Genomic DNA, 23,419 nt, shown 5'->3' on the forward strand with positions numbered 1-23,419 from the left:
CCTTAGGAAATAAGGGAAAACTGCAGACACCAGGAGCCAAAGAAGTCATTTAGCCGAGATCGTGCTGCTTAGAAAAATACCAGTAGCAGTGATGTCAAATACCTTCCTGTCTGTCTGATTCACCCACTTCTTGGAGAACTCACAGGTCCTGCTTACTGGGCTATGAGGACATTTGATCCAACCAAACTGAACCAATCACCTTATCTATTACGGAGATCTGGAATAAGGACTTCAGACTGAGGACAGCTTTTGCTGGACACTTGGGTAAGAATGTTGACAATTATGTTTCTTATACAACAATCCCTACTGCACACATAGGGACGCCAATAAGAGGTTAGAACAGAATATGCTGAGGTTGTGGAGAGACAGGAAGGCGGGTCCCAGAGGCCTTCTCAATCAGCCATGCTTAGAGTGAAAGGATGGAATGAAAGCCTGTGGGTACCACTCCGGAGAGCATTGGATCCTTACCCAGTGAGACCAGGAGCCCAGAGTCTCCAGCATCACCTCCAGATATAAGGTTCTCTGGGCCAAGTCCAGATGTCTCCATTCTCAGTGAAGGTCATGGCCACGTCTGAATGATACCAGTGCCTGGAAGATGAGATAAGAGCCTATTGGTTGGTCACCGGCAGAAGTCCAGAAAGACCTGAACCCCTGAGTATCTCCTGAGAACCTAGCTCTGTGCTGGACTCAGGAGGGAGGCAGATGGTGCCTCTGACAGAGTAAAGATGAGAGAAAAGCCTCCTGTGTAGGAAGCCATTGGAGAAAGACACAAAACAATGATGCTCTCATGTGGGCAGTGACGAGCGGAGAGTAAGCACTCTGGGATATTGGAAGAGTGGGGAAAAGTAATTCAAATAATGGGAGCAGCAACAGCAGAGCCTCTCTGATCTGCACTGTGTGCCTGCATCTGGGGCTTCAGATGCTGTGTTAATGCAACTAAAAGTCTATAGATCTGGAGTGTTTTTTTTTCAAGTTTTAATTTATGTTTTAGTTAACATACAGTGTGATATGAGTTTCAGGTATAGAATTTAGTGATTCATCACTTACATACAACACCCAGTGTTCACCACCACAAGTGCTCTCCTTAATACACATCATCCATTTAACCCCTCCCCCCTCCCCTCCCCTCCAGCAACCCTCAGTTTGTTCTCTACAGTTAAGAGTGTGTTTTTTGAAGAAAAATGAAGAGTCTGTGTTCTGGTTTGCCTCTCTCCACCCCACCCCCCATGTTAATCTGTTTTGTTTCTTAAATTTTTTTTCTTTGTTTCTTTGTTTCTTAAATTCCACATATGAGTGAAATCATATGGTACTTGTCTTCTCTAACTGACTTATTTTACATAATACTCTGTAGGTTCATTCACATTGTTGCGAATGGCAAGTTTTCATTCTTTTTTATGGCTGAGTAATATTCCATTGGTATATAATATCCATAGATATATAATATCTATCTCACATCTTCTTTATCTCTTCATTAATAGATGGGTATTTGGGATCTTTCCTTAATTTGGCTATTGTTGATAATGTTGCTATAAATATCAGGGTGCATGTATCCCTTCAAATTAGTATTTCCGTATCTTTTGGGTAAATACCTAGTAGTGAAATTGCTGGATCATAGGGTAGTTCTCTTTCTAAATTTTTGTGGAACCTCCATACTGTTTTCCAGAGTAGCTGCATCAGCTTGCAGTCCTTCCAACAGTGTAAAGAGGGCTCCCCTTCCTCCACATTTTGCCAACACCTGTTGTTTCCTGTGTTGTTAATTTTAGCCATCTGACAGGTATGAAGTGATATCTCATTGTAGTTTTGATTTGTATTTCCCAGATGATGAGTGATGTTGAGCATCTTTTCATGTGAATGTTGGCCATCTGTATGTCTTCTATGGAAAAATGTCTATTCATGCCTTCCCAATTTTTATATGGATTATTTGTTTTGGGGCATTGAGTTTTTTAAGTTCTTTATATATTTTGGATACTAACTCTTTATTGGATGTGTCACTTGCAGATAACTTCTCCCATTCTGAAGGTTGCCTTTTAGTTTTGGTGATGGATTCCTTCGCTGACAGAAGCTTTTTATTTTGATGAAGTCCCAACAGTTTATTTTTGCTTTTGTTTCCCTTGCCTCAGGAGATATATCTAGTAAGAAATTGCTATGGCCCGTGTCAAAGAAGTTACTGCCTGTGCTCTCCTCTAGGATTTTGAGGGTTTCAGGTTTCACATTTCTATCTTTCATCCATTTTGAATTTATTTTTGTGTATGCTGTAAGAAAGTGGTCCAGTTTCATTCTTTTGCATGTTGCCGTCCAGTTTTCCCGACACCATTGTTAAAGAGACTGTCTTTTTTCCATTGGATATTCTTTCCTGCTTTGTTGAAGATTTGTTGACTATATAGTTGTGGATTCATTTCTGGGTTTTCTTTTCTGTTCCTTCGATCTATGTGTCTGTTTTTGTGTCAGTACCATACTGTCTTGATCACTACAGCTTTGTAATAGAGCTTGAAGTCCAGAATTGTGATGCCTCTAACTTTGCTTTTCTTTTCAGGATTGCTTTGGCTATTCAGGGTCTTTTGTGGTTCCATACAAATTTTAGGATTGTTTGTTCTAACTCTTTGAAAAATGGTGGTGGTATTTTGATAGGGATTGCATTAAATGGGTAGATTGCTTTGGTTAGTATAGACATTTTAACAATATTTGTTCTTCCAATCCATGAGCATGGAATATTTTTCCATTTCTTTGTGTCATCTTCAATTTCTTTCATAAGTGTCCTGTAGTTTTCAGAGTACAAATCTTTTACTTCTTTGGTTAGGTTTATTCCTAGGTAGCTTACCATTTTTTTTGCAGTTGTAAATGGATCAATTCCTTCCTTGATTTCTCTTTCTGTTACTTCATTATCGGTATCAGTACAAGGAGATTTCTGTACATTGATTTTGTATCCTGTGACCTTACTGAATTCATGTGTCAGTTCTAGTAATTTTTTGGTGGGGTCTTTTGGGTTTTCTATATAGAGTGTCATGTTATCTGCAAATAGTGGAAGTTTGACTTCTTCCTTGCCAATCTGGATGCCTTTTATTTCTTTTTGTTGTCTGATTGCTGTGACTAGGACTTTCAGTACTATGTTAAATAACAGTGGTGAGAGTGGACATCCCTGTTTTGTTCCTGACCATGCGGGAAAAGCTCTCAGTTTTCCCTCATTGAGAATGATATTAGCTGTGGGTTTTTCATATATGGTCTTTATTATGTTGAGGTATGTTCCCTCTATCCCTACTTTGTTGAGGAGGGTTTTTACCATGAATGGATGTTGTACTTTGTCAAATGCTTTTTCTGCATCTATTGAGAGGATCTTATGGTTCTTTTATTAATGTGGTATGTATTGATTGATTTGTGAATATCGAACCACTCTTGCAACTCTGGAATAAATCCCACTTGATTGTGGTGAGTGATTCTTTTAATGTACTGTTGGATTTGATTTGCTAGTATTTTGTTGAGAAGTTTTCCATCCATGTTCATCAGGGATATTGGCCTGTAATTCTCCTTTTTAGTGGGGTCTTTGTCTGGTTTTGGGATCCGTGTAATGCTGGCCTCATAGAATGAATTTGGAAGTTTTCCTTCCATTTCTATTCTTTGGAATAGTTTGAGAAGAATAGGTACTAACTCTTCTTTAAATCTTTGATAAAATTCTGCTGTGACGCCATCTGGCCCTTGACTTTTGTTTGTTGGGAGATTTTTGATTGCTGATTCAATTCTTTTTTTTTTTTTAAGTTAGGGGTTTATATACCTTTTTAAAAAAATTTTTTATTTATTTATTTGAGAGAGAGAGATATCGCGCGAGAGGGAGCACAAGCAGGGGGAGTGGGAGTGGGAGAAGCAGACTTCCCGCGGAGCAGGGAGCCTGATGTCGGGCTCGATCCCAGGACCCTGGGATCATGACCTGAGCCGAAGGCAGATGCTTCACGACTGAGCCACCCAGGCACCCCTACTGATTCAATTCTTTACTAGTTATTGGTCTGTTCAAGGTTTCTATTTCTTCCTGTTTCAGTTTTGGTAGTTTATATGTTTCTAAGAATTTATCCATTTCTTCCAGATTGTCTGATATGGTGGCATATAATTTTTCATAATATTCTCTTGTAATTGTTTGTATTTCTGTGGTGTTGGTTGTCATTTCTCCTCCTTCATTTGTGATTTTATTCATTTGGGTCCTTTCTCTTTTCTTTTTGATAAGTCTGGCTAGGAGTTTATCAATTTTAGTAATTTTTTTTTTTTTTTAGAAGTTTTCTATCTGGTTTTGAGGCAGACTGTTTTTTTTTTTTTAAGATTTTATTTATTTATTTGAGAGAGAGAGAATGAGAGACAGAGAGCACGAGAGGGAAGAGGGTCAGAGGGAGAAGCAGGCTCCCATGGAGCAGGGAGCCCGATGTGGGACTCGATCCCGGGACTCCAGGATCATGACCTGAGCCGAAGGCAGTTGCTCAACCAACTGAGCCACCCAGGTGCCCAATTTTAGTAATTTTTCAAAAAATCAGCTCTTAGTTTTGTTGATCTGTTCTACTGTTTTTTGTTTCTATATCACTTCTTTCTGCTCTAATCTTTACTATGTCCCTTCTTCTGCTGGATTGAAGCTTCATTTATTGTTCTTTTTCTAGCTCCTTCAGGTGTAAGTTTGGATTGTTTGAGATTTTTCTTGCTTCTTGAGGTAGGCCTGTATTGCTATATACTTCCCTCTTAGGACCACTTTTGCTGCATCCCAAAGGTTTTGGACTGGCGTGTTTTCACTTTCACTTGTTTCCATGTTGTTGTTGTTGTTGTTTTAATTTCTTCTTTAATTTCCTGGTTAGCCCATTCATTCTTTAGTAGGATGTTCTTTAACTTCCATGTATTTGTGGTCTTTCCAAATTTTTTCTTGTGGTTGACTTCAAGTTTCATAGCATTGTGGTTAGAAAATATGGATGGTATGATCTCAGTCTTTTTGTACTTGTGGAGGCCTGATTTGTGACCCAGTATATGATCTATTTTGGAGAATGTTCCATGTGCACTGGAAAACAATGTATATTCTGCTGCTTTAGGCCGAAATGCTCTGAATATATCTATGAGGTCCATCTGGTCCAGTGTGTCATTCAAAGCCATTGTTTCCTTGTTGATTTTCTGCTTAGATGATCTGTCCATTGCTGTCTCCATTGATAATGGAGTTTCTCATTGATAATATGAGTTTCTTTATGTTTGTTATTAATTGTTTTTTATATTTGGGTGCTCCCAAGTTGGGGGCATAATTATTTACAATTGTTAGATTTTCTTGTTGAATAGTCCCCTTTATTATGTTTCAGTGTCCTTCTTCATTTCATTACAGTCTTTAGTTTAAGATCTAGTTTATCTTATATAAGTATTATTACTCTGGCTTTCCTTTGATGTCCATTTGCATGATAAATGTGTCTTCATCCCCTCACTTTCAATCTGCAAGTGTAACCAGGGACCTTGATCTTCACTGTGTGAACATTCACAAGGTCCAGGGGGCCGCCTATGGGGGCTGCAGGGATGAGGGGCTGGTGCCGAGGCTCTGGAGAGGCTAGGGGGCAAACCCCATTACAGGGGTGGGGGGTGGGAGGTCAAGGCTCATACAGAAACCTGGAAGTGGGTCTTATTCTTCTCATTTTCCTTTGGCTAGTCTGGAAGACACTTCTGGGAAGCAGCCTCTGCCCAGAGCTCCAACCAGAAGCACAGCTAATTACAGACCTACCACAACCAAACGAAGTCCTAAGACAGAAGAAGCCAGAAGCACTGCCCAAGGTGCAGCAGGAAATGCCCCTCTCCACTCTCTGTCATTGGCTGAGTGCCTGCCTCCAATGTCAGAGGCACTGCCTTCTGGGTAATGTAGTTTCTGACTGAATCTTGGTGATAGGGAGCACACTTCCTGTTCTCTGAGCAATGTCCTCTTAAAGTTCGAAAGGCAGGGTGTGGCTTGTAAGAAGTTGAAGGCAGAGCACACAGATTTCCATGCCGTTTAGGCAATGTCCTGCCTCAAAGTCTCTAACATGTGATCCATACGTTGACCTTCCTCCCTGTGTACCCCTGTGGTCTCACTTCACCTCTCTGAGCCAGTATTTACAATGAAAGATGAAGGTAATTCTGGAACATGGTAATTTAAAATGCTCCCCAGTAGATGGGGCACAGGGGTACAAGAACACCTGGTGCTAGGGTCCCAAACAGACCCAGTTTGGCCACTTGCTGCTCATGAAATCTAAAGGCAGAAAGACAAGTGGTGGTGAAACAAGAATGGAATTGATTTCTATTCTGCATGAAGCCAAGGACCCTCCTAGCTGGTCCTGTAGGACCCCATCTGATCGTTGGACCCGGCCTGCCTGTATCAATACCACTAAATTGTCCTCTAATTCAGTGGCTCCCAATTTGTGATCTCAGAACCAGCAGCATCAGGATCACTTGGAAACTTGGGAATGCAAATTTCATGCTCCATCCAGATTTAGTGACTTGAAAACACAGTGGGTAAGGCCCAGCACTCTGTGCTACCTCAAGGTATTCAACTGGTTGTAATTAAAATGCAGTGACTAAAATGGGAAAATAGCATAGTTGACCCTTGAACGACATGGGTTTGAACTACATGGGTCCACTTACATGCAGTTTTTTGTTGTTGTTGTTGTTTTGTTTTTTTTGCTTTAACGTTAAAAATATGTTTCTAAAATATCACACAAAAGTTGGGAAGAGAAAGAAGAATGTCAACTAGCCTATATCTAACCCTGGCTTTGGGGAAGTCAGAAGTTATCCATGAAGGACCAAAGAGCTGCCTAAAGAACCTGGTGGCTGGGGTGAACTGCAGAGATCAAGATGGCTTCTGGTCAAGGTAACCAGCAGCCTGGGTCAACCCTATTCCTGTGCACCACCCAGGTGCAGTGAGGACAGCAAAGCTACTGGCCCCAATCGTTCCTCCTTTTCAGAGGGGAGAAGCATGTCCCTAAAGAGTGACATGTTCCTGATGGTATTATGCTCCTTCATTCTCCCAATCGCTGCCATTGAATCCTTCAACGACCACAGGACACACAGTGCCCTCATCCAGGCAGTGTCAACAATTCTGAAGCCTCGGGAGTGTGAGCAGACCATGTATAAGCTCTGAATGTCACATCTCTTGACAGAAGGTGTGCTGTGCTTTGTGAGTGTCGAACATGTGTGTGGTTATGTTCTGGGCTCCCTTCAGGACCTTGAAGCGAGAGGCCAGAACAAGAAAGTGTCTATTCTGCTGCTTCTTTCACTTACTGCAGTTGCAGTCAAAGATGTACAAGTCCACTGAGGCCCAAACCTCAAAGCTAAATGCTCCGCAGTGGCAGCCTCCTGTGTGTTTCACCAGGCCCTAGTATTCAAAGGTGCCCCACAGCAGCTTGGCCGCACCCTCCAAGGTGAGCCTCTGCTGCTTCTGGAATCTTTCCCAGCTCTCTCCCTGACCACCCAGGTCCAGTGTGGCCACTGAGAATGTGGGGGTCACAGTCAGGAGTGGCGGGAGCAATGCCAGCTCTAAAAGCAGCTGCCTGGGGCCAGGCACCACTGCCTTGGCTGCCCCTTTGCAGATGGCTGCCTCACTCCTGCTGGGTCAGGGCTGAGTTGGTGACCTGGGGATCCTGGACACCCCTGTCTCTTGTGGCTGCATCTGCCAAAGTGGCTTGGAGGCTCCCGTTCTCCTTACTAGCAGCGTGGCTCTCTATATAGAATTTTATAGTATAGGACTATAAATATATTTTCCTTATGATTTTCTTAATGACATTTTCTTTTCTCTAGCTTACTTTTTTTGGTAAGAATATTGTACATAATACATATAACATACAAAATATACCTTAATTGACGGTTTATGTTATTGGTAAGGCTTCTGGTCAACAGTAGGCTATTAGTAGACAAGTGTTGGGCAAGTCAAAAGTTATATGTGAATTTTCAACTGCATGAGGGTTGGCATGGGTGCCCTTAACTTCCTTGCTCTTCAAGGGTCAACAGCACTGCCTACCTCATGGGAAATGACATAAAAAGGGATTAATACAGGACCTAGCATATAGTGTTCAATACGTAGAGCCGTTATTATTGGCAACATGATCACGAGGCTTCCACATATACTGATGTGTTGGGGGGGTAAGTCAGATATGCCTTTTTGCAGAGTCATTGGCTATCTTGGATCAAACAAAATACAATGGCTCACTGAATCAACTAGGAACCTCATAGATAATGATAAACATTTTTGCATAAAATGGCACTTTCATGCCACTTGCCTCATTTACCTGCTTACTTGTTCACTTATTTATCTTAAGCAGCTCTTGTAGGAATGTTTCATAAACCGCAGGTATCCTTATTACCCAAAAGATGCATTCATACCAGACCACATGATTCAACACTTGGGAAGATCAGGACTAAGTGCCCAGAGGCCTAAGTAGACGGGGGACTTGACATGGTTTCAACTTGGTGAGATAAGCTGACAGGTAATTATTTACCTCTAATTCTCAGGAACCAGGACCTCACTCCTGTTCCTGTCTTCCTGCTGGCTTCAGGGCAGTCAGGCACAGGTACAAAATTGCGATTGTGACACAGCCTAGATGTCCAGCACCTCAGGGGCAGTAGGTCCCATCCTCATCAAGACCCCATCAGCATGACCTGAAAATCTGCGCCCCAAGGGAGCACTAAATCATGCCCAAGTGTGATAACCAAAACCACTAGGGTTAAGGAGGCAAACTCATGCAGGAGCACAAAAGAGAAAACAGAGTGAAGATAAAACTGCACAATCCCATCTGCCCATATTCCATTGGCCATAACTCCTTCACATGGTTGCAAACTAAGTGTAAGAGAAGCTGGGATGTGCTGTCCTCCTGAGCATCCTGAAAGAGAGAATGGGACTGGGGGGCATCTTGCCAGTTTATAGGACAACCCATTAGTGTAGTCCTCAGAGAATCATTTCATTATTCCTCCTATGCATTGAACAGTCTCAGCTGTGGACTTTGCTCTCTGACCTTATGTTACATTGGAATGTTAATATTGCCAAATAGCAGTTAGGTAATAAACATATCTTTTTAAATGGAAAAATACATACAAAAGAAACAGTTTTTGTAAGAAAAAATTCCACCTGAAACCAAACCAAATATTAGACATTTTGCTAATTGTCATCCTGCAGTTCTTCAAAAACTCATGTAAAAACATGTCACACTTTTCTGCTGAAATAATAAGATAGCATACCACTTTTTTCACACTTTATTTTAGGTTGAATCATATGAAATTGCCATTCATTTAGGTCAAAACAGTCAAATATCTGCAGTTTCACTTTGCCCAACCTAATAAACTAAGCACTTCCCAATTTGATTATTACTTTAGTTATGATTTTATACCACTGAATTATTCTATTTTGTTAATAGAATCATCTTTTCCAAAGGTAAGTCAGATATTTTAAAAGCTTTCAATTATTTTATGCTCAAGCAATGCTAATATGAAAATTCATCTGAGTACACATATCATTTTTCTACTTTGGATCTTTTGAATGTCTGCGGATTTAACGTGTAGAAGTTGTGAAATTAACAAGCCTCTGGTTTACTCAATTTACCTCTAAGCAGGAGGTAAATTACAGGCTCTGACCTGTAATTTTGTAATGCTCTGTAATTGACAGAGCGAGAGACAATGAGAGAAGGAACACAAGCAGGGGGAGTGGGAGAGGGAGAAGCAGGCTTCCCGCCAAGCAGGGAGCCCAATGTGGGGCTCAATCCCAGGACCCTGGGACCATGACCCGAGCCCAAGGCAGATGCTTAACATGTGAGCCACCCAGGTGCCCCTATGCCTGCTGATTTTCAGATGGCCAGCCTCATCTTCAGTATTTATATATTAAATAGAATATACTTTTTGTGGTAAAATACACATAACATAAAATTAATCACTTTAAGTATATATGTATTTTTTTAAAGATTTTGTTTATTTATTTGAGAGAGAGCACAAGGTGGGGGGGTAGGGGCAGAGGGAGAGGGAGAAGCAGACTCCCTGATGAGCAGGGAGCCTGACATGGGGCTTGATCCCAGGACTCCGGGGTCATGACCTGAGGTGAAGGCAGACACTTCATGGACTGAGCCACCCAGGTGCCCCTTAAGTATATTTAAAGTATACAATTCAGTGACGTTTAATACACTCAGTGTGTGCAGCCATGTAGTTCCAGATTATTTTCATCATCCTAAAGTGAAACCTGGTACCCATTAATCAGTCCTTCCCTATTACTTCTTACCACTCCCTCCACCACCAGCCCTACCTCCTCCTCGGCCCTTGTCAACAAACAATCCATTGTCTGTCTCTCTGGATTTTCCTATAAGATATTTCATACAAATGGAATCACAGTATGTGGCCTTTCAGGGTTGGCTTCTTTCATTTAGCATAATGTTTCAGTGTTGATCCATGTGATAGCATGTATCATTGCTTTATTCCTTTTTCCACTGTATGAACATACCACCTTTTGTTATCAGCTGTTGATAGATATGTGGGGGTGTTTTAGAATAGTGTTTCTATGAACATTCATATATAAATTTTTGTTTGAATGTCTACTTTCAATTGTTTGGGATATATACCTAAGAGTGGAATTATGGAATCATATGGGAATTCTATTTTTAACTCATTGAGGTACCAGAAAACCATCAAACTGTTTTATACAGTGGCTGTGCAGTGTTATAGTCCCACTTGCAAACTATTTCCCACAATGGCTACATCATTAAAAGTTTACATTCTCATCAGTGGTGTGCAAGGGTTCCAATTTCTCATCCTTGCCAACATTGTTATATTCAGTTTCGGAATTATACCCACCCTAGTGGGTACCTTATGGTTTGATTTGTACTTTCCTAATGGCTCATGAAGTTAAGCATATTTTTTGCTTGTTGGCCACTTGTGTATCTTCGTTGGAGAAGTCCTTATTCTAGTCCTTTGCTTATTCTTTAAATTGGGTTATGTGTATTTTTGTTGTTGAGTTGTAAGCCTTTTTGATACTGAACTCTTATTAGATATATAGTTTACAAGCCAAATTTCTATATTAGATATGACCCCAAAACACAAGCAACAACAAAAAAATAATAGACAAATTTGGTTTTATCAAAATTAAAAACTTTTGTGCATCAAAGGGCACTTTCAAAAGAGGAAAGGACAACCAAAGGAGTGGAAGAAATATCTATAATTATATATCTGATAATAGCCCAGTACCTGGAACATATTAAAAATGCTTGCAAAATGCATCAGGGAAATGCAAATCAAAACCATGACTAATATACCAGGTTCAAGGTTGAAGATTTACCTGTATGTTTCCTTCTAAGAGTTTTGTAGTTTTACCTCATATGTTAAGTCTTTGCTCCATTTAGAGTTGAAAATTTTATATGGACTAAGATAAGGTTCCAACTTTATATTTTTCATGTAGATATCCACTTGTCCCATCACCATTTGTTGAAGAGACTATTGTTTCCCCATGGAATGGTTTTAGCACTTTTGTCAAAAATCAATTGATCATGGATATATGGGTTCATCCCTGGGCTCTCCTATGTTAATGCCAGTACCACAGTATTTTAATTACTCTAGATTTGTAGTAAGTTTTGAAATCAGAAGTATGACACTGCCAACTTTGTTCTTTCTTTTCTAAGATTGTTTTGGCCATTCTTGATTCCTTGAATTTCCATATGAATTTGAAAATGAGCTTATTGACTTCTTTTTTCCTTGCGAGTGGGAGGAGCAGAGGGAGAGGGAGAGAATATTTTTTTAAAGATTTATTTATTTATTTTAGAGAGTGTGTGCAAAAGGGGGGAGGGGCAAAGGGAGAGGGAAAGAATCTCAAGCAGACTCCCCACTGAGCACAGAGCCCAATGCAGGGCTTGAGATCATAACCTGAGCAGAAACCAAGAGTCGGATGCTTAAGCAACTGAGCCACCCCAGGCATCCCCAGCTTGTTGACTTCTATAAAGAAGCCAGCTGGGATTTTGATAGTTGAATCTGTAGATCAGTTTAAGGAGTATTGGCATCTTAACAATATTGTCACATGAGTATGGATATCTTTACATTTATTTGGGTCTTCTTTAGTTTCTTTCAGCAATATTTTGTAGCTTTTAGTACGTAAACATTGTATATTCTTGGCTAAATTTAATTCTAAGTGTTTTATCCTTTCTGGTGGTTTTATAAATGGAATTGTTTTCGTCATTTCCATTATGGGTTGATCGTTGCTAGTGTCAAAATAAGTTGGTTGATGATGGGTTGATTTCTCTTCTTTTGGCAGTGTTAAGATGTTATCCTACTGCATATGGCACCCATGATTTCTGAAGAGAATTGACTGTTGGTCTTATTAAGAATCCCTTCAACATGATGAATCACTCATCTCTTGGCCTGCAAGATTCTCTTTCTTGGGTTTATGGCAATCTCATTATGTTGTTACTTGGTGTGGATCTCTTGGAGTTTATCCCACTTGGAGTTTTGCTGACCTTCTTGGTGTATAGATTCCCATCTCTTATCAAGTCGGGGGAATTTTCAGCCATTTTTCTTCAGACATTCTTTCTGCACCCTTCTCACTTGTCTTCTCTCCTTCTAGGATTCCCATTATGTGTCTATTAGTATTCTTCAGGTTGCCCCACAAATCCACTAGGTTCTGTTCATTTTTCTTCATTCCTTTACCTTTCTTCTCCCTAGACTGTTTAATTTCAATTGACTTATCTTTAAGGTCACCAATCATTTCTTCTGTCTTCTCAAATCTGCTGTTGAAGCCCTCTGGTGAAGTTCTCATTTCTGTTATTGTACATTTTTACTCTGGAATTTGTTTGGTTCCTCTTTATGATTTTTATCTCTTTATTGATATTTTATGTTTTGGGCGACATTATTCCTCTAGTATCCTTATATGCTTAGTCCATGGTTGCCCTTAGTACTTTGAGTGTATTTCAGGGTATTGATTTAAAAACCTTTGTTTAACAAATTCAGTCCTTGGTCTTCCTCAAGGACACTTTCTGTTTATTTCTTTATTCCTGTGAATGAGCCATACTTGTTTGATTTTTGCATTCCTTGTATTTTTTCCATTGATAATGGGACCTTTCAAATGTAGTAACTCTGGAAATCAGATTCTCGGTCCCTACCCTATGGTTTATTGTTGGTTTTGTTGTGGGTTCTAGTTGTATGTTTAGTGACTTTTCTAAATTATTTTTTAAGATTTTATTTATTTATTTGACAGAGAGAGAGAGACAGTGAGAGAGGGAACACAAGCAGGGGGAGTGGGAGAGGGAGAAGCAGGCTCCCCACGGAGCAGGGAGCCTGATGTGGGGCTCGATTGCAGGACCCTGGGACCATGACCTGAGCCGAAGGCAGCCGCTTAATGACTGAGCCACCCAGGCGCCTCCTAAATTATTTTTTATAGATGTTATTGTGGGTGGTCACTGAAGTCTCTGTTTCATTAACTTAATGGTAAGATAACTATTTGATAGGGACTTCTTTAAATGCCTGGAGACAAAGACAAAAAGATATTCTTCTATCCTTTACAAATTTGCTCTGAGTTGGGCCACTCCTTCACTGATTAGCCAGGCCTTTTACATTTCTGCCTTAGTCTTCATTTCCTTTGTGTGAAGCCTAAAGATCAACCATTGGTGAAAGCTTGGGGGATTTTCAGGTCTTTTCTAAGCATGCACTTTCCCTGGGAATGTACAAGGTCTTCTAGATTTCCTGGTATATGTGGGAGTTTTGCAAAGCCCTTACTCCTTCCCATACCCCCTTTTCCAACTTGCTTCTTCCTAGACATTTTGCTCTATCTACTGCATGCAATATCTGTTATCCCTATCCCCTGGCAGCTGTGGCTAGTATATGCTTTTAATTATTTTTGGCAAGTATTGCTTGGGAGGCTGCCTCAGCCCTGAGAAAATTCCAAGGCTGCCAAAAGAAAGGCAAATAAACCCCTGTGTCAATCCCTCAGAGAGCTGCAGAGTGGCCAAAACACACAACGACAATTCTTTGAGAATGGGTCCATATTGCCTCCTTCTTAGGAGATACTCCCATCCATCTCTGTCAATAGAAGACAAATTGACATCAACGAGAAAATGTTTCATTCCTGAAGTTTCCATTGTCTGAAAGATCCCTATGAAGAAAAGCAAAGACCAGTTGGTTAAGAATATGGTCTGTGGGTCTGAGGTTGTCTCTAATGAGCAAATTCATGTTATATAGGGAAAAAAAAAAAGGAGAGTGGAGGTCTTCAGGATTCCAACTTTCATCTAAGTGATATATAATCCACATTTCTAAATTGGTCAAATCCATCACATTAATAACTAGGGAACGTAGATTTTAACTGTACTCATTAAAATCTAGAGGAAAATCAAACCATACATACTAACATCTGCTTTATCCCTTAATACTCACATTTCCCATTTAAAATTAACATTGAAATATGTCCTTAACGATGCAAACGCTTATTCTTGAAGTAATATTTCTAAAGTAAAATAAACTGAAACCCACTGAAATGTTCAATGATGGGATATTTGCTGAATAAACAAAGCATCATTCACACAGTATACTGCTCAGTACAATGGCTTCAAGCCGTTGTGAAAGGAGGAAAAGGGTGGGCGGGAGGGGAGAAGACAACAAAGATGAAGAACAAGGAGGCTGGAGTAGGAGTTGTTAATATGCCCCAGTACAGTCTCTGCATTTGGCAACTTCTGTTCTAAGGAAGCAGAAAACAATGTGCTTTGGGTGTCAAAAAGAAAACATTTCAAAAGCGAACAAAAATAAAGCTTATATATTGGGGAAGAGTAAGGACATACTGAACATGAAGAAGGGACACATTTGGAAGATAAACCTTTTGTAATCAGCATGGTTTTACAATTTTTGCCTTGGGATAGTGTAGCAAAACAAAATTCACCTACAATTAAAACAATTAACCTACAATAAAAGTAAGAATGGGTCATAGGAATATGAAACAGAATTTTATTATTTCTTTAAGATTTTATTTATTTATTCGAAAGAGAGAGAGAAGGAGCAGGGGGAACAGCAGGCACAAGGAAAGGGACAAGCAGGCTCCCTTCTGAGCCAGGGGCCAAGCAGGGCTCCATCCCAGGGCTCTGGGATCGTGACCTGAGCTGAAGGGAGACGCTTAAATGACTGAGCCACCCAGGCGCCCCTGAAGCATAATTTTAAAATGACAACACATTGCAATAAGTATTTTTCCTATACACGCAAAAAAATTTTGTGCTTTTATTGTATAAAAGAGAAACGTGATCACATATCTGTAGGAGAATATAGCTGTCAGACAACAAAAAACTGTAGATTGTGACTTCCACTCCAGGATGTAAAAGCTACAAGGAACATTTCTTCTATACTTAGAACAACAAAAACAGCTTGGTTAGCATCAGATCAATGACTCTTTTTTTCCCAACCCATCAGAGAGCTATGAGTGCAGAGCAAATAACTGGCCCAAAATTTAAAGAGAGAAAGAGACTTAAGAGAGATTTGGACACATGCTCCCCTTGTGTAGATGCAGGAAGGTATCTAGGGTAACCAACCTGGTTTGACCGGACTGTCTTGGTTTTAGCACTGAAAGTCCCATGTGCTGGAAACACCCCTCCCGGGACAAAAGTCCCAGTGTTCAGTGATAGGTATAGAAGTTTGCAGCAAACCCATACATGAGCCAAAAACATATGGGCTGAAAGCAAAACTGTTTTTAATGCCAGGAGGCCGGGTATGGCATAGATTATTGGCTGTAGCTGGCCCAGTTCACACCTGAGTGATTTTATGATGAGGCATCATGTATAAATGACACCTCACTTAACCTGAGACCACCTAATGTATATAGTGAATCAGTGAAGCCACAGAAAGTGAAGCAGTTTCCTTATCCACACTGATCCCACCCCATATCAGACATTCTTCTCTCTCAGTTCTTTCCTCTTCTTGCATGTCTGTCCCTGTATTTGTTTCCTATCACTGCTCTAAAAAAAAAACACTACAAATTCATTGGTTGAAGACCACACACACACGATTTATCATCTTGAAGTCTCTGCGCCCTTGAACTTCAGGTCTCTGCTGGGTGTTCTGAATAAAACACCCAGGGCTCTGCTGGGTGTTCTGAATAAAAATCCTCAGGGACAAACTCAAGGTACTGGCCAGGGCTACAGTATTCATCTGGGACCCTGAGCCCTCTTCCACAATCACTTTGTTTTTGTTTTCATTTTCAGAATTCATTTCCTGCTCACAGTTTCCATGTGTCCTCCTTGACCTTTAAGCCCGCAACAGTGGGTTGAGTGCTTCTCTCTAGCTTTGAATCTCTCTTCCTTTTTACCAACCAGCCAAAGAAACTAATCTGCATTTAAGGGCTCCTGAGATTAGACTAGATCCAGCCAGATAACCCAGGATCATCTCATTTGTAGATCAACTGATTAGTAACTTTGCTTACATACACAAAGTCTCACCTGCCACATATTCAGCATATTCATGGGAGTCACACCCAGGGGCAAAACGTAATGGGTTCCAAATTTCAGTCTACCATGTTCCCTTTTACCTCTAAATTCATTTATATCTAAATATCTATGTCTATGTGTAGGTTCTGGAGCAGATTTATATTTTCTTAATAGTAAGCCTGGAATTCTTTTGTATGTGAATTTAATAGTTTATCCACACAACGCAGCTAATGAGTATCCTCGTGTCGCTCTTACAGGCTCTAGATGTTACAAAGCACAGCTGGACTCAAATTATGGTTTGTCTCAGTTCCACACAATGTCCTTAGTCATAATAGTTTGCTTCTGAATAACTGTGATTTCCCCTGATTTTTGAAACCAAATGAATCATTTTGGGGAAGTTTTCATTTTACTTCCTTGTCTGGATTTTTTGCTCTACTTCACCTGATAGTCACCTGGAGGCTCACATGCTGGGTCTGTGAGGAATGAATACTGACTTGGTTTACATCTCACTCCTGTCCCTGACAACAGAGATCTCATTTGGAAGAGACCCGGGATTTAAGCCCAATATCCAGCCTTAATGTTTTAAGTGTTACGTTTACATAATTCTTATTATTTCTTGTTTCTCATGCCATAAATCAGGTATTTTCTTAGCTGCGTTAAAATTCACACATTTGTGAATGAAAAAGCAGGGTTCCATGTGGTGGTCGCACTTGTGTAAGAACACACTTCTCTTTGAGATTTGTCCCAGTTTTTCTCTTAGAGAAACTCTCAGGATGTGCATTTGTTTGCTAGGGTTGCCGTAACAAAGTACCACAGTTTGGGTGGCTCAACCAACAGAAATGTATTTTTTTGCAGCGCTGGAGGCTAGAAGTCCAAGATGAAGGTGTTGGCGGCTTTGGTTTCTTTTGAGGTCTCTCTCCCTGGCTTGCAGATAGGCTGTGCTGTCACTGTGTCCTCACATGGTTTTCCCTCAGTCTGTGTTGTCTGTGTCTGACTCTCCTCTTCTTATAAGGACAGCAGTCATATTGGTTTGGGGTCCACCCATGTGACCTCATTTTACCTTAATTATCTTGGAAAAATCCTATCTCCAAATACAGCCACATTCGGAGCTAATAGGGGCTAGGGCTTCAGCAGATTTTGGGGAAACGCAATTCAGCCCATAACACTGTGAAATACGGCATATGTATAAGAAATGTGAAACTATGTAGATTTTAAGGAATCTTTTTAACGTTGATACCTATGTAACTACCGCTAAAGGCAATACAAAGAATAATAGCAGTGCCCATAGTCCGGAGGACTCCATCCCAGTCACAATGTGCTCCTCCTCCAAAACCAAGAGGAATTCTAAAACCTGATTTTGGAAGTCAGTATTACCTGACTTGTTGGATAGTTTTTCCTATTGTGTCTGAAGCCCGAAAATAGACTTTGGTTGTGGCTGTTACTGAATTTTATACGAATGGAATCCTAAATTAGGGGCTCTGTTTGGTTTTGTCACTGTCTTCAAAATAAACCTAAGATTCACCCATGTCATCCTGTGTCTCTGCATATTATCCGTTTTCATTGCTGCTGAGCTAACAATTGATCTATCCATTCTGCTGCTGATGCACCTTTGTATTGTTTTCAGCTACCGGTAACAGAATCATGCTGCTGTGAGTTTTGTCCATGTATTCTGATACACATAAAATTGATTTTTTTATAGCAGTAGTTTACACACTTAAAAAAACATTCATTGGGAAGACATAAATATGTTTATATACTTAACTGCCGAACTCTGAAATACGCAAGGCAAAAAGTGACCAAACTAAAGGATAACATACAAATTACAATGATAACTGGGGATGTTAACCCTTCTTTCTTACTAATTGTTAGAACAAGTAAACAAAAAGCAAATCAGAGTGCAAAAGATTTATCTTGACTTAATGGTGTTTGTAAAACACTATATCCAACATTAGCTGAACACACTATTTCTTTTTTTTTAAAGGACATGGATGAAACATTTGTTCCGTCTTGCTTGAATGAACTGCATTTCAGTATAAGAGGCTGATGTCAGACAGTTCTATTTTTAATTTAAATTCAATTTAATTAACATACCGTACTATTAGCTTCAGGGGTAGAATTTAGTGATTCTTCAGTTGCATATAACACCCACTGCTCATTACTTCAGGTGGCCTCCTTAATGCCCAACAGCCAGTTACCCCATCCCCCCAGCCACCTCCCTACCAGCAACCCTATTTGTTTTTTATAGTTGAGTCTCTTATTGTTTTGCCTTCCTCTCTGTTTGTTTTTGTTTTTGTTTTTTTAAGATTTTATTTATTTTTTGACAGAGAGAGAGAGAGAGAGAGACACTGAGAGAAGGAACACAAGCAGGGGGAATGGGAGAGGGAGAAGCAGGCTTCCCGCTGAGCAAGAAGCCCGATGTGGGGCTCGATCCCAGGACCCTGGGATCATGACCCGAGCCAAAGGCAGACATCCAACGACTGAGCCACCCAGGCGCCCTCCCTCTCTGTTTTTATCTTATTTTATTTTCCTTCCCTTCCCCTATGTTTTGTTTCTTAAATTCCACATAGCAGTGGAATCATATGGTATTTATCTTTCTCTGACTGACTTATTTTGCTTAGCATAATACTCACTAGTTCCATCCAAATCGTTGCAAATGGCAGATCTCAATCTTCTTGATGGCTGAGTAATATTCCATTGTAATGTGTGTGTCTTTGTGTATATATGTGTATATATACCACCTCTTCTTTATCCGTTCATCTGTGATGGACATTTGGGCTCTGATCATAGTTTGGCTACTGTGGACATGGCTGCTATAAACATTGGGATGCATGTGTCCCTTCACACCACTATGTTTATATCGTTTGGATAAATACCCAGTAGTGCAATTGCTGGGTCGAACATACTTCTTTTTCAAGTGAACTGCGAATGTTCATGAGTTAGATGTATACTGGGTCAAACGATGTCTCGACAAATTTCGAAATTTGACCATATATACAGCGGAATTAGAGCAGAAAGCAATAGCTAAGAGATCTAAAATATCTGCAAATATATACAAATAAAGGAAAACATACTTTCATGGAACCAATGTGTCAATGAAGGAACAACAAAAAATTAGAAATAATTTGAACTGAATAATAACTGAAACAGAGCAAATCAAAATTTACAAAATATGGTGAAACTAGTGCATAAAGGAATGTTGCATCTTCAAGTGTTTATATTTAAAAAATCGGAAAGATCTAAAAACAGTGACTTAACTTTCCATCCTAAAAACAGAGAAATGAAAGCAAGTTCAATCCAAAATAGAAATAGATAACAAATATAGGAATGGACATAGAAAATATACAGCACAGTATATTAACAAAGCTAAAGTGGGATTTGTAGAAGACTAATACAATTGATAAATGTCTACTAAGATTAATCATGAAATGAAAAGTGAAATTTCCAGCTATCAAGATCAGGGGAAAACGGGTATTGCTACAGATTGGAAGACATTCAAAGGATAAGGTGATTATAAACACCTTTGGAGCAAGAAAATTGCAGGTTCAAAGAGTCCTCCTGGTGAATTTCATCATATATAGAAGCTACTTTACCAGTGTTGTACAAACTCTCAGAAAATAGAGGAGGCAGATTCTCTGAATCCATTCTATCAGGTGAACACGACCTTCATACCAAAATATAAAAGTAAGTGTACAGATTAATGTACTCATAAACACAGATATGACAATCTTTAACATATTAGGAAATCCATCCTAACCAAATTTAAAAATGTACTCTAGAATGACCAAGCGGAAACTGCAGCAGGTACCCAAGGTTGGTTTCATACGGACAATCAATCAATGCCATTTACCATCTTAAGAGACTAAAGGAGAAAAGCCACCTGCATATCTCAAAGCTGTGGGGGAAGTAATTGATGAAGTTTAACATAGCTTTCAAAAAGATCTCTCGGTAAAGTAGGATTGGAGGGAATTTCCTCTTTCCTGAGGCAAAGCAGGGTTAAGTGACCACAAGTGATTCTGCCTTAGGACAGAAGACTTTGAAAGCAGAGCGGATTCTGCACCCACTTGCAGTGCCTCTCGTGGCCTCGATCTGGGAGAAGAGCTCTCACCCGCAGCTGTATGGTTTGCCACAAGCTACAACACATGCCTCATGGGCTCGTGCTGACAACTAGTGACCTGTGTCCTACCCCTTCTGAGGAGACTGGAGCCCAGTGCGGCCTGTGGGGGCCTTAGGAGTGCCACCAATTCAGACCCGGTAGGCAGCGTGGGATCCTTACAGGGGTGCCATGGTGCTGTGCATCCGGACTAGAAAAATGGCCATCTGTGATCCCTGCATGATGAGGGGGCACCACAGTCAGATGGTGAGTGCATGAGCTCTGGAATCAGACAGACCAGCTTCAAACCCTGGCTTCACCACCATGTGGGGCCCTCCGGAAGATGCTGAGGGTTCATGCTATTTGTAATCTGCACAACGGTAAGAAGAGGTGAACAGCACCTGCCTGCCTGGAAGGGATGTGATGGGCACAGCACCTGGCAGGCTAGGCCACTCCATCGGCCCCCACCCCCGAAAACTCGGCAGCCCAGCCGCTGATGCTTGGGACTCACACTTTTCCAGGGCTGCGACAAGGCTGGCCTGGTCTTGCTCCAGGACTAGGACAGACCACAGACAGCTCCCTTGTAAGCGGGTTTTCCGGAAACCCAACCTACCAATATGGAGGAAAGGGAGGATGTGAGGGTAAACAGGTGTTGTCCGTGGTGGTTGCCTGGGTAATTCACACCCTGCGTCGCCGGGCCACTCCATGCCCCCCTTGGCACCTGCCAGCTGAAGCCATCCCCAGACTCTGGGTGCACCAGTACCTGCCGGAAACAGAGCCCACCCGCATCCTCTCCATCAGGGTCTCTCTTACACCGACCTACAGTGAGCCAGGCCTCCAGTCCATCAAGACTTAGGTTGCTCCAGGGCTCGGCTCTGAGCAGGCTCTACTTCCTCTGTCCCCCGGGAGAAATGGCTACATTGCCTCAGCTACAGCCCTGGGTCAGGTGCCGAGGAGGCTGCAGACCCCAAGCCCCGGGGGTCCCACTTCTGCGGGCAGCCAGCATCAGCAGTCCTGAGCAGTGCCCACGTAGTGCGGGGGTACTGCTGGTCCCCAACACCTGCAACCAGGTGCGGAAATCCCAAAGGGACTGGAGAAGGGCCGCTGGCCCCACCCTTTGCCCTCTGGCGCCCTTGCTTCCACCCTTTACTGGCCAGGACTTTTCTGTCACACATCCAGTGATGAGTCCCCAGCATCAGGCTGAACGGTGCATGGTTTGCCTTGGGACAGTAGGTAGCTAGGAGGCACCTTCAACTTATGTACTACGTGCCCAGGATCAGACAGTGAACACACAGCTCTACATGGGCGATTTGGAGCAACCTTCTCCCCTTTCCTGACCCAGCTCCTGTTCCCCAAGCAGCTGTCACCCACCCGTTCACCGGCCCCGTGTCCCTCCTTCACTTCCACCAGTACCTCGGTTCTCACTGGCCAGCCCATCACTGCCTCCCCGTCCCTTCGCCCGGGGCAGTCAGCACATCCGTAGAGGTGACCTCCCAGTGCATTCTGGAATTGGGTGTAACCCACACGGGCTCCGCTCCTCATTCCCAGGCTTTCACCTTCCGGTATTCCTAAGGATCCACTGTGCGTTACCTCCTCATTCACCAGTGATGAGGGAACAGAAGGCAAGCTGAGGACAAAGCAGAAACTGGCACCCTACACCCACCCCCTTTGGGATATATATGACATTCCTCAGGCACCGCTGGCTGCCCCAAACGAAAAACAAATGGTTGACTCATAGAGATCACAGTCCTGCAGGACAGGAGTCTCCCTCAGTTTACAAATGTCCTAATGATTTACAAGGAAGAAGCTTTCTTGCCAATAGCCTAACTTCCAAGAGACCCACAACTCAGTTTCCTGAAGCCCTAACATCACCCTCCCCTCCATAAACCTAAGGGAGGCTGAGGCAGAAGGAAACGTAAATAAAATTGGATCTCTTCTGAACCTGAAGCGCATTGACAAGAACGTGTGATAGGAGGAATGTAACGTTCCTCCCGGAAACTCCCAACTGTCTTCATGTTGGCGTCTCATTAGAGGGAAAAACAACCTTGGTTTGACCATAACCAGGCGTCCAGTATTTTGAGAGACTGTAGCATATGACAGTCCTTCTGGACACCCCCTTTGTCCTCACCTCCCCAAGTCCTGAGTATATAACCAGCCACTCCTCAAGACCACAGGGCAGCAGCTCCTTCTGCCCACGGGTCCTGTCCCCATGCTTTAATAAACCACCATCCGGCACCAAAGACGCCTTAAGAATTCCTTCTTGGTCGTCGGCTCCGGACTCCACCCCACTGAGCCTCACCTACATTCCAAAACTGCATCACCAGGACCGCCCGGTGTGGAACAGCTCCGGTCTCTACCAGTCCACCTCCTGTATAATCAGGAGCCCTACCCCGACTCGGAACCTTTGCTTGAGCCCGGGAGCCACGCTTCAGTCCCATGTGGAGTGGAGTCCCCGATGGGCAGGAGCAGAGCCACTCTCCCCAGTGCCCCTGTCTTCCTAGCCAATCCATCCCTGGTTTTGCAGTTACCTGCTTTCCAGCCGCCAGGACGTCAGCCAACTGGGCATCCAAGCCTGCCTTTGACTCTGATGAAATTGACCTGGCTCCCAGGCCCCCCTCCCAGGCTCCTCCTGACAGCCCCCCGCACCCAACGGCTTTGCTAGCTCTCACCCTGTGGGAGATCTGGCAGTCTCAGGACCAGCTCCAGTCTTAACCTCTGCGGAAGCCCAGGCACCCAGTGGGAGCACGAGTCGGTCAGCTTCTGCATACGTGACACTCCCGCGTTCCACCTTTGGCATCTCGGTCAGCCAGCCATCATCTCCACGGAACGGGAGCCCTCACCAGGAGGATTCCCAGCACTATGCGCAGCTCCCCTTTTGCTAACACGACTCCAGACCCATTTCCTTTCAAGGCATCTGCAGCTCCTTTGGGTCATGACCGTTCCGGCA

At 42.1% G+C, this 23,419-nt stretch overlaps 1 pseudogene; it reads right to left on the reverse strand.

Annotated features, from left to right (window-relative positions):
- Positions 1-6,192: 6,192 nt before the first annotated feature.
- On the reverse strand, positions 6,193-23,269 carry LOC113935427 (annotated as a pseudogene).
- Between the last annotated feature and the right edge of the window lie 150 nt (positions 23,270-23,419).

This window comes from Zalophus californianus, chromosome 17, assembly GCF_009762305.2.
Source record: "Zalophus californianus isolate mZalCal1 chromosome 17, mZalCal1.pri.v2, whole genome shotgun sequence".
Lineage (NCBI taxonomy): Eukaryota > Metazoa > Chordata > Mammalia > Carnivora > Otariidae > Zalophus > Zalophus californianus.